This window comes from Fulvia fulva, chromosome 6, assembly GCF_020509005.1.
Source record: "Fulvia fulva chromosome 6, complete sequence".
Classification (NCBI taxonomy): Eukaryota; Fungi; Ascomycota; class Dothideomycetes; order Mycosphaerellales; family Mycosphaerellaceae; genus Fulvia; species Fulvia fulva.
Window position 1 is genome coordinate 2,576,666 of NC_063017.1, and position 12,372 is coordinate 2,589,037.

Below are 12,372 nucleotides of genomic sequence, written 5' to 3' on the forward strand. Positions count from 1 at the left end.
CGAGTCGCGAACTCGGCTAGGCTCTTAATAGTAGTATACTCTAAGGCGATTGCCTACTCCTTAGGTTAGCGTATATTATTAGTTTTACTATCTTATATAGATATATTATCTCTTGACTCTATGATCTTATACACCTTGATTCCTCCTTCTTCTAAGATCTATTCTTCGTTAAGGAATTGTATAAAGTTAATAGGGTCGGAGGTTAAGGCAAACTACTATTCTTTAGGTAGTAGATTCTTCTCGATCTCTTATTATTCGGCGGCGAATACGTTCGAGTCGTCGTCGGAAGGGAAGGTACCTAGGGCGGTATCGATATCTAGGTTATCGAGTATCTACGTTTTAGTAGATACTATTAGGAAAAGCTTAGCGCGTATAAGCGACTAACGCTTATACTTACTAAGATCTAGATAAAGAGGTTACTTAGGTAAGAGCACCCCGTTAGTAGTACTACCGGGTGTAGCTATATTATACTATTACGTAGTAGATAAGACTACTCTCTTAGTAGGTATATAAGGGCCCTATAAGAGTAGGGAGCCGCGCGTTTTACGCGAAGGAGAGAGGTGATCTATTGACTTAACTAATGCGCTTGTTTACGCGACTATAGTTGTTATTAGTACGCCTATACGCGCGACTCGACGGTTAGTAACTATAGTGAACTTGACCTACCTTAACGCGTTTTATACGAAGGAGAGAGGTGATCTATTAACTTAACTAATACGCTTATTTACGCGACTATAGTTATTATTAGTACGATTTGATTGTAACTACTAGCCTGACTAGATAGGCCGCTTATAAGACCGAATAAACTATTACGGGTAGTGATCTATAAGACGATAGTATAGGGTTACCGTAAAATAAGCGTTGTTTAGTAAGGCTACGAAAGAGAAGCGCGAAGCGCGCGAGATATATAAGGAAGCGCTAAGGCGCGCGACGTTACGGTAGTAGTGAACCGTAACACTTCCTAGCGACTACCTCGGATAGACGAGGAGTACGTACCGTATATTCTAGGAGTAACAGCCGTAGGGGTAGCTAGTATTCGTATATTCTAGAACCTTCCTCTATAATAGGTACCCCTAGAGGCCGATATGTTTGCTTCGTAGTTAGGTTACTATACTACTCTATACTCTCGTAAGGCGGATCGATACTAATAGTAATAGAGCTAATTACGGAGCAAATTTAGACTCTCTAGTACTACGGTAGGAATCGAGCGGCGTCCTTACTATCCCTCGACATCGTAGGAGCCTTCGATAACGTCTTATACTAAAGGCTAATATATATCCTATAATAGAAAGGTATCCCCCGGTAGGTAACGAAGTTCGTCTACTCCTTTCTCTAGGAACGGACGACGTACCTAGTCCTAGAGAGGTATACGTCCGACTCGGTAAAGGTAGAGGCTAGAATACCTTAGGGATCTACTCTCTCCCCTATTCTATTCCTAATAGTTATGTCTAATCTAATCCCCCTACTTACCTCTCTATAAACCTTAGTATTAGGATTTATAGACGATATAAACATTCTAGCCTAGTTAGACTCGACGGAGGAGAACTATCGCCTCCTTAAAGATAGGTATAAGAAATACGAGGAGTAGGTAAAGAAGTATAGTACCCGGTTCGCCCCTAAAAAGTACTAGCTTATATACTTTAGTAAAGCGAGAACGTACTATAATATAAAGGCCGCGGTAAGAATCTAAGGATATAAGACTAACCTATTAGCGGAGCTACGAGTACTAGGGATCTAGCTCGACCCGAAGCTAAGCTAGAACGTATAGATTAAGAAAGCCTAGAGTCGAGCGTAAGCTAACGAAGCCTCGATAAAGAGGCTTACGGCGTCTATATAGGGAGTAATATTCGATAAGGTAAGGGTAATATATAAGGCGATCGTCAAACTAGCTATACTATACGGGGTATAGATCTAGGGGATAGGAGGCGTAGGTAAGCCGATCCTAAAACGGATAGAGTAACCCCTAAATATATAAGGGCGCGCGTACTATAGGGTCCGAACGAGATAGTTATTATTCTACGAAGCTACGAAAGAGGAGCGCGAGGCGCGGCGAAGTTATAAAGCAAAGCTAAGCCGCGCTAACCTAATACGGAAGGTCCGCGGTTTAGCCGGGCCGACGTAGCTATAGTAAGGGGTCACGGGCTACCCGTGATAGTACCCCCCCTCCTAAAACACGCCTTAGTCCTCTAAGCGTTATACACCTTATAAGGCCACTTGCCTATCGAGCTCTATAATCGCGCGAACGCCTAATTATCCTCTAGTGCCCTATCGTTATCCGATAATATCGTATTTGCTCTATTAAGACTATCCTCGACCGGCTTCCTTCGAGAAACATATTGCCTAGTTAGCTAGCTTGACCTAGACCTAAGTCTGTCTTCGGCCAGCGCTCGCGTATAATCCTTATGACCAAAGTTAGGTATTATTATAGGCTCTATAGGCTCTACTCGGGTGTCTTTTAGAATGACCCTAATTATATTAAGCCCGAGCACCTTAGTAGCTAGTAGGGACTAGTTAGATAGAGCTACGAAGCCTATAGGCGTAGACAACTCCGGCCGGTTATAGTAAAAGTCTATAATAGCGGCGGCTACGTATTTAAGGATGTCCTCTATAGGTTACTAGGTCTTACTATCCTCCTCGTTCTAATATCTAGCCTATTTCACCTTATACTATATATCTACCTTACGCTTATGCCCCTTCTTTACCTTACCTACCCGCTTACGGGTCTATATATTAAGCATCTTTTCTACCTCGTATATATACGTAGGTGCTACTACTATATCGGCTACTACATTAGCCTCGGTAGTGTTAGGTTCGATAGTTATCAGTAGTCGCGGCGCTAGATACTACCCTTTAAGTAGTAGGAAATCGGAGTGGTCGGCTCGTTATAGTAGTGAGGTATAGAAGTAGTTATTAAGTCCTACTAGAGCGTCTAATAGTTTTAGTCGATAAGAGAGTCTAGCCGGTATAACTTCCGTAATCTAGTAAGGGCCGGCATATCTTCTATCTAGCTTCTTAGATAGTCGAGTCGTACGGATGTTCTTAGTACTAAGATATACCTAATCACCTACCTTATAGTCTAGAGTAATACTTCGGTAGCGGTTTACTACTTCTACTTAGAGAGCTTATGACATTCGTATATTCTCTTAAAGGTGCTTATAAAGCTCGTAAATTCGACGTATAAAGGTTTCTACTAATCGCGTATCTAGTCGCTAGATAGTAGTCAGTCCTCCCTCCTTTCTAGCGTTTAGGTCAACTCGCTCTATAAACTTAGGGTTGTAGCCTAAGGTAGCGTAGAACGGCGACATACTAGTAGTCTTAGATAGGTAATTGTTAATCGCGAACTAAGTAAGGCATAGCTATTCTACCTAGTTATCCTATGCCTTATTAGTAAATATACGAAGATACTATTCTATCGCCTAGTTAGTACGTTCTGACTGTCTATCAGTTTCTAGGTAATACGAAGAACTTAGCTTACGATTTATACGGAGCATCTTATAGAGTTTCTTCTAGAAGGTAGTAACCTACTACTTACTACGGTCTAATATAATAGTGTTAGGAAACCCGCGCCGACAGAACATATGTTTAAGGAAAAGCCTTGCCGCATTCTATACTATTATCGCGCTAATAGGGATCAGCTCGACTTCCTTAGTAAGCCTATTAGTAACGGTCATAATGTTGTTATAGACTATGCCGTTAAGAGTGCTGTCTAGGAGTCTAATAACGAAGTCGACTATAATGTACTTCTAAGGCCGATCTAGAATAGGAAGTGGCTATAATAATCCTAGTGGCTAGGAGTATAGAGATTTTGTTATACGGTAGGTACGGCAATTTACGGTATATCTACGTACGGATCTCGCTAATCTAGGCTAGTAGAATTTACGTACTACGAGTTTATAAGTACGAGCTCGTCCTAGATAGCCTACTACTAGAGCGTTATAGTTTATCTTAATTATCCTAGTCTATAAGGCTTAGTCATTTAGTACCTATAAGCTCTAGCCGTCGTATTGATTTCGAATATATAGTAGGTCGCTATCTACTTTATAGTATACTAGGTGAATCTTCGCTCTCTATAGTAGTGTAGGAGTACGGTCTTTCTATAGGTCCTTAATTACGGTCTTAAGCTCGTTATTAGTTACGTACGCCGTCGACATTCGATAGTCGAGTTCGGCTTCCCGCTAACTTTTACGCGTCGCCGGTTATTTAGTAGGCGCATCTCGTTCTATAGGCATGAACTCTTTAGCTTTAGGGTTTAGCTATACTAGTTCCTCTTCTTCCGGCGCATCTTCTACTATTGTCTATAGTAAGGCGATCTTAAGGAAACGCTTAGGAGGTAGTAATGTCTAATGCTAATACTAGTTCCGAGGGTCGTCTTCCCCTTACGGAAGGTCCTAGCTACGTCTCGTTAGGCTGTCTAGCTTTATACCTTGAAGTCCTAGACGGTATATTATCTTGAAGTTAAACTATAACAAGAACTTAGCCTAACGCGCTTATCGCCGATTTAGCTACTTTATCTTTAAAAAGTATTCTAGGTTCTTATAGTCGGTATAAATCTTAACTAGCTATAAGTCCTTATTATCTACCTCGTAGGCGAGCTCGGGTCTCTATTCCTTAAAAGCCTTAATAATAGCTAATAGTTCCTTATTATAGATTTCATAATTGTACTCCTATAGACTTATCTTCTTCGAGTAGAAGGCTATAGGATGTAGCACACTATTCTCGTTATACTATAAAAGTACGCCGGCGTTTACAAAATCTAAAGAATCTGTCTCTACTACTATTTCCCTACCTAGTACGTAATGTACGAGCATGCCGGCTTTACTAAACGTAGCTTTTAAATTGTTAAAGGCTCGTTAGCAATCTAGTGACTATTGAATCCTTCTATTCTTATAATTACTTAGTCCGTCCGACTTGGTCAGGTTTGTAAGAGGAGTAGCTATACGCGAAAATACTTCGATAAACCGCCTATAGAAGTTAGTAAATCTAAGGAAGGCCTAGACATCCTTTAGGTTCTTAGGAGCTTCCTATATCTAAATATATTCGAGTTTCTCGGGGTCTATCTCGATGCCGTTAGGGGTTATAATTAGCCTAAGATACTTCACCTTCTGTTAGTAGAATTCGCTTTTATCGATGTCTACTATAATTCCTATATCGCGTAGCTTAGTAAGAACCTTCCGCACGTGTTTAATGTGCTCCTCTAAGGTGTCACTAAAGATAAGTACGTCATCTAGGTAGGCCGATATAAAGCCGTATAGGTGTTCTTATAAGACCTTGTTAATATATAATTAGAACAATACTAGTCCGTTATATAAGCCGAATAGCAACACTAGACACTCGTAGATACCGTATCGTGTCGCAAACGCCGTTAACTACTCGTACCCTTTAGCTATCCGTAACTTATTAAAGGCTACTATAATGTCTAGCTTTATAAAGTACTTCTCACCGTATATACGGTTAAGCGTCTCTTATATTAAGGGAATCGGATACCGGTTCTTAATAGTAATCGCATTTAATCCTCTATAGTCGATATAAACACGTAGCCTACCTCTAGGCTTACGTACTACTAGTACTAGTATAGGAGACTAGCTCGTCTTTTACCCTACTTTCCGTACCTTCCCTTTAGATGTTTACTCGTCTAGCTATTTCTTAACTACCTCGTTCTCCTTCTTAGCTAGGCCGTAGGGCTTGCGGTATAGTAGCTCTTATAGACTATAAGGCTTAATATAAATCTCATGATCTACGCCTAGTCGGTAAGGTAGGAGTCCTTTATAATCCTTAGCTAAGAAAGCGTCCGTAATATCGTAGTATATCGGCGGTAACTTCTCCTTCGGGTTATAATTAAACTGCTTGTTTAAGAATTAGTCTAGATCATTAGTAGCTATTATACTTAGCTTAAGCTCTCCGCCGTCCCTCTTACGCCTAGTAGGCATAATGTAGAAGTACTTAGCCCTAGGCCGGTACGCGTACATCCCCTACGCGCGTTAAGAAACGCCCTAGTAGTCCACTTCTTCATCGTCTATATCTTCTAGGTTATATAATAAGACGTTTAGCTCTACCCCTCCTACTATAAAGCTCGCTACTTCTCTAGTAAAGGGCTCTAGTCCGTACCGTACTAGTACCTACTTCTTCTTCTCGCGGTAGTTTAGGGATTATACTATTGTCGATGTCTTATTCTATAGATAGTAACTAAAGCAGTAATCCGATCTGAATACCACCTCGCCTGTCTCCTAGAAGATGTTTAGGTTGTGCGCTATAAGCTACGGTAGGCTAAAGACGATGTCGTATTCGAGATCGGTAACGTAGTATAACATTTGCTTATAATAATCGCTAATAACTACATCTATAAGGGCCCCGTATATAATCTACCGCGTAGTGGCCGTTCTATCTCCTAGTGTTAGTCGTCGGCTTTACGTCAAAGGGATTAGGGGTATTATATATTTGCGTATAAATTTTTAGTTAAGAAAGAGAGAGGTAGAAGTAGAATCTATAAGGCCTCGAGTCTTTCTATATTATATTATTACGGGTAACAATATATAAGGGTATATAGCTAGCTATTGTTTATCTAGTGCGTATACCGATATCTTAAGCTCCTTACTATAGTCTATTACCGTCTCTTGCATTCCGTATCTCTTAATCTTATACTCTTTCTGTCCTAGGGAGTTCGGGTAACCGCTATCTACTACGCTTAGGTAGCGGTCGTACCATTTCCCTACTACGGATCGGTAGCTAGGGAACTAAAGTTTACGTTCGGATTCGGCGTAGTATTACGTAGACGCGGTAGGCGATAGTCGCTATTATACCTATATATTAGGCATTTAGGGTTAGTCGATACGTAAGAACCTATACGGTAGCGGTAGTACTTACCCTACTTCTTAAGGTCTTCGCGCTACTTACGGTCAAGCGTAGGTAGGTTCTATAAATATGTCGGCAGATCCTCCTTCTTCTTAGTACTAGCGTACTATAGTAGGCGCTATACTAAGGCACCTACTATACCGGTAGCGGTACTACTAACTACGTTACCGTTATTCTAGTTATTCTAGCCGCTATTACCGTTCGAGTTACTATTACTACGGGGGCGCTCCTTCTATAGGTATAGTCGATCTGTCTTATAGAAGCTCTCGTCTAGTATAGTATACTCCTCGATAACGTCTTATATACTATCTAGGCGGCGGTCGACTTCGCGGTCGCCGAAGGTCTTAATAAAGTACTTACGGTTTAGTCGGTTACGGAATAGTATAAGCTCGGTCTTATCGGTCTATAACATCTAGGCGCGTAACTTCGAGTAGCGGGTATAGAAGGCTATAAAGGTTTTGCCTTGTTCTTACTTATAGGTAGTAATATTAACTATAGCCTTAGTTCCTTTATTACGTATACTATATTAGCGTATTATCTAATCTAATAACTCTTCTCTAGTCTTGAACTTATTAAAGGACTGCTATCTAGGTATAGGGATCCTCGGCTTAATACTTTGCTAAGGATCACCTTACGTCTACCTATATACGAAGCGTAGACTATCTGCCTTAGTACGGAAGGTTACTATAGTCAGCTTTAGGAGAATACTACTATACTAGCTATCGGAATTAGGGTCTTTATCGTTCTTAAAGTGCTTAGGGTTAGGCACACCCTTACCGATCTCTATACCGCGAGTAAGGGTACGGTCAATAGTAAAGAGACGTTCTAGAAGGTCAACTAGTAGTGTCTAGGTACGGGTATTACGTATAGTATTACGTATTCTCGAGTTACGACTATTGTTATTAGGTCCTAGTCGCGGACGGTCGTTATTACGGTTATTATAGTCTCTATCGTTATTACTACTACCGCCACCGCTACCTCTACTAGTAGCTTCGCGATACCTACGTAATAGCTACTCGAGTAAGGTCTCGCGTAGGCGGGAACGAGAGGGTCGGCGGCCTAAGCGGCCCCTACCTCCGTTCTATATAGTGTCTCCTACCTTAAGCCGAGCCTTTAGGTTATCGACTTCTTGTTATAGGGCCTAGTTCTTCGCCTTAGCATCTTGTGCCTTCTTCTTCTCCTTCTCGTAGATCTCGCTAAACTGCTTATATAGGTTATTAGCTTCCTTATATTTCTTCTCTAGCTCTTATAACTTAGCTAGGTCGTAATCCTTCTTACTCTTAAGATCTGCTACTATTTTCTATATAACAAGCTCTTCACTTCGTAGCATCTTATAGATACGGTCGTATTTGGTATACGGCGTAGTATACTAGGTGTTCTAGAGGTCGTTAGCTCGCTCTATTACATCGAGTTATCTACCCTTAGTAATCGCCGTATTAACTACTTATAGCACGAAGTCGTAGGTAGTCTTCGGGTGTTAGGATATAAGGGTCGTAAGGTTGTCTAGGGTGACATTCTAGTATTCGGATACGAGAATGTGTTCTGCCTCGTCGAGTAATAGATATACCTCGTCTAGGTCGCCGCCTAGGTTCTCTTTAAGCTTAAACTCGAACAGTTCTATAAAGTTAATCTTACTACCTTCTTCTCGCTTAAAGGCCTTCTAGTAAGCTTTATCAATCTCTTATTATAGCGCGACACCGGTGTCTACTATAACCCGCCGGTTGTCGTCCTATGTCTAACTCTAAGGAAAAGAGGAGAGGTCGGGGAAAAGAGATATACGCTACTTACTCTTACCCTTAGGCTTAGGTAGCGGTAGTATACCGCGGTTCGCTATTTATAAAGTTATATTGTCTAGGTTCGGGGGAGGCGTAACGGTGCCTATATCCTGACTGTCTACGAGCGCGCGACTACCTACTAATAATGTCGCCGCGTTACGTTCTCTAGGTATCTACGCGCTATACGCCTTACCGTGTTCTATATTCTAATGCGACTCTACGCGTTCTCGAGTTCTACGGTTCTGTCTGTTCCTATTGTTACGCGTCCCTTACCTAGATCCGCGATCTAGGTAGGGTAGTAGAACAAACTATAAGGGCGCGCGTACTATAGGGTCCGAACGAGATAGTTATTATTCTACGAAGCTACGAAAGAGGAGCGCGAGGCGCGGCGAAGTTATAAAGTAAAGCTAAGCCGCGCTAACCTAATACGGAAGGTCCGCGGTTCAGCCGGGCCGACGTAGCTATAGTAAGGGGTCACGGGCTACCCGTAACAAAATAGGATATAGGTAGGTAACCTACGTAGGATACTAGGGGTATATAAGACAACGTTAATAAGTACGGTAGAAATAGAGACGGGAACACTACTAATCGGCTAATATATCCGGGGAATAAGAATTTAATACGCGGTAAAGACGATAGATTACCTAGTACAAACTACGATCTAGGAGGTAAAGAATAAGATAGAAAGCCGCTACCGGAGAGGGGCCGGATATCGGATAAGCTAAAAAGAGGATGACCTTACTACCTTTACGGCCGTATAGACAAGTACCGAGTAGCTAGTACGAAAAGAGGAGGAGCGTAGGACTCGCTAGGCCGGCGGGAGCAAGGCTAAGACCTAAAGCCTAGCGGAATAGATAGCGAGCTACCTATAGGAGTAGGACTAGAAAAGGAAGCCCCCTAAGACAATAGGCCCGATAGTACTCCGAGCCCTCTAGAGACATAACTACTAGCTATATAGGGATCTAATAAGGGCCGAAGTAAGTATAGCGATCTAAATTAGGTCCGAATATATTAGATTTAGGGCCTACCTATTTAGGAGACGCGTACTAGACATCTAAAGCCTAGCCTACTAGTATAGCTACCTATCGTAAAACCTAGAATATTGTTACGGATCGGTTTGGGGAAGCTCCAGCCAACCAATCGATGCCTAGACACTAGTGGGAGAATCCGAAACTGATCAGCTCAGAGACCTTGGCAACTGAGCGCTCAGTCTGATCAGTATGACTCAGTGATCAGTCTGATCAGTATGCTCAGTGATCAGTCTGATCAGTTTGATCAGTTACGCCAAGACACGGCACTATATAGACGACGCTCTTTTGCAAGTAGATAGGAGCCTCGTGCTCAACTCATTTCAAGTATACACCATATACTGTTTGGGACCACTACCTTCTCAACGAGTCAGAGACATCATTGCAAAGATCCAAGCCCGGTTGGGATAACGTACAGCGGTTCCTAACAACTTTGAGCACCACCACCAGGGCCCTTTGTATATGTCTGGGAGAGACGCTACCCGGAGTCCGTCACGACAACAGCCACAGTCAACTGGCATCACGGAACGAATGAGCGAAATGTCGATTACTGGAAGCGGAAAACGATCAACACCCTCTGCAAGCTCGAACAGCATGCACGAGTTCACCAAGGCACCTAAGGTGTCACCACCGGAGACGTTCGATGGGACACAAGGGAAGCTGGAGGCTTTTCAGCTGCAGGTTCAGCTGTACCTCTACTTCAACGCCCAACAGTTTAATGGCGAGGCCTCTAAGGTCTTGTACGCCGCATCCTTCCTAAGGGGCAGGGCAGCCCGGGGATTCAGACCATACCTCAAAGACTGGCTCAACAACCAGGACGAAGGAGACAACCCGAAGACAGAAACCCGGAAGATATTTGCCGACTACGATGAGTTCGAGATCAAACTGAATGATCTCTACGGGATACCTAACGAGGAGGTTCATGCCGACCGACATATCCGACAACTCCGACAAAACACCTCAGTCGCCGTATACGCCTCTGAGTTCCAAGGATATGCCGCCGACCTCGAGTGGAACGACGCAGCGTTTCGTTCCCAGTTCTACCTAGGCTTGAAGGACAACGTCAAAGCCGAATTATCTCGAAACTCCAGTCTCACCAGCTTGGCCGCGATGGTCAAGGCTGCAAAGGAAATCGACGAGAGACTCCAGGAATTGAAGTACGACCGATTCGTACAGCCTGGATTCCAGAGACCCGCGAGAGGCGGAAGAGGGGGCTTCAAGGCCAGAAGTCACGACCCTGATTATGGAGATCCAATGGAACTCGACGCCACGGAAAGGCGCGGACGAAGCAAGCAGTTAACAAGAGATCTAACTTGCTATGCATGTGGAAAGAAAGGCCACTATGCTAGAGACTGTCCAAAGAAGAATGTTGTCAGCCGCGAGTTCAATGCGATGGATCGGGCGACAGCGACAAAGACGTACCAGGAATGCGAGGATTTCTTCTCGAAATCTGCCTAGCAGAAACGACCTGACGACAAAGGCATCAAACAGCGGCTTCTTGATTTGATGACCTAGGACACAGAAGTCAACAACAGCAACGGATAAAAGACTACTGGAACAATAACTTACGACGATGAGGCCAGAGGAGGCACGACCCAAGGAAAAGAAGGATCGCACAGCTGGTTCCAATCCTGGACCGACATCTGCCAAGGATCGAATTCCTTGTACGACGACGCGGTCTCCACCCCAGCAGACTCCTCCACTTCTTCCTCCTCCGCCGCCTCGAGATCTTCGAGCTCCTTCGCTACGGCGTCGTCGGCCTTGCCGGACGCGAGGCGAAGCTGTTTGCGAAGACGGATCTTCTTCGCCTTTTGGCGAATAATGCGCTGAGCGAGCTCGGCCTGCTGATGGAGAAGCTCCACCTCCTTCTCCTCCGCACGCTCGAGGTCTCGCTGGAGGCCGTCACGGACGTCGCGAAGCTTCGTCCGCTCGGGTGCGGGTAAGGTCACGTCGCGGTCAGAGTAACCCTTCCTCACACACTCCGAGCATTTTCCCGACCGGGGCGAAACGACACATTTTGGGCGCTGCTCGGTGGCAGCGACTCGAGCGGACCGACAGTGATGGCAGGGGGCCATCTCGATACCGGATCGTTGTATGTCGACAGCAAGGGCTTGTCGACGGAGGGAACTTTTGGAAGAAATGGAAGGAGGAGACATTGCGATGCCCAGGCAAACGATGAAGAACAGCGGGCTTATGTGAGAAGTTCCGGGACGGAACTAAGCTAGAAGGGGGATGGTGTTACGGATCGGTTTGGGGAAGCTCCAGCCAACCAATCGATGCCTAGACACTAGTGGGAGAATCCGAAACTGATCAGCTCAGAGACCTTGGCAACTGAGCGCTCAGTCTGATCAGTATGACTCAGTGATCAGTCTGATCAGTATGCTCAGTGATCAGTCTGATCAGTTTGATCAGTTACGCCAAGACACGGCACTATATAGACGACGCTCTTTTGCAAGTAGATAGGAGCCTCGTGCTCAACTCATTTCAAGTATACACCATATACTGTTTGGGACCACTACCTTCTCAACGAGTCAGAGACATCATTGCAAAGATCCAAGCCCGGTTGGGATAACGTACAGCGGTTCCTAACAAATATATACTACTACAATACCCGTAGTAAGCGAGTAGTAGGGTAAATTAGAGGTACTAAGCGGAGAGGAGAGACTATAAGTCAATTATTAGGGACAAAGGTAACATTCGCTAAATCTCTCGGAAGATAT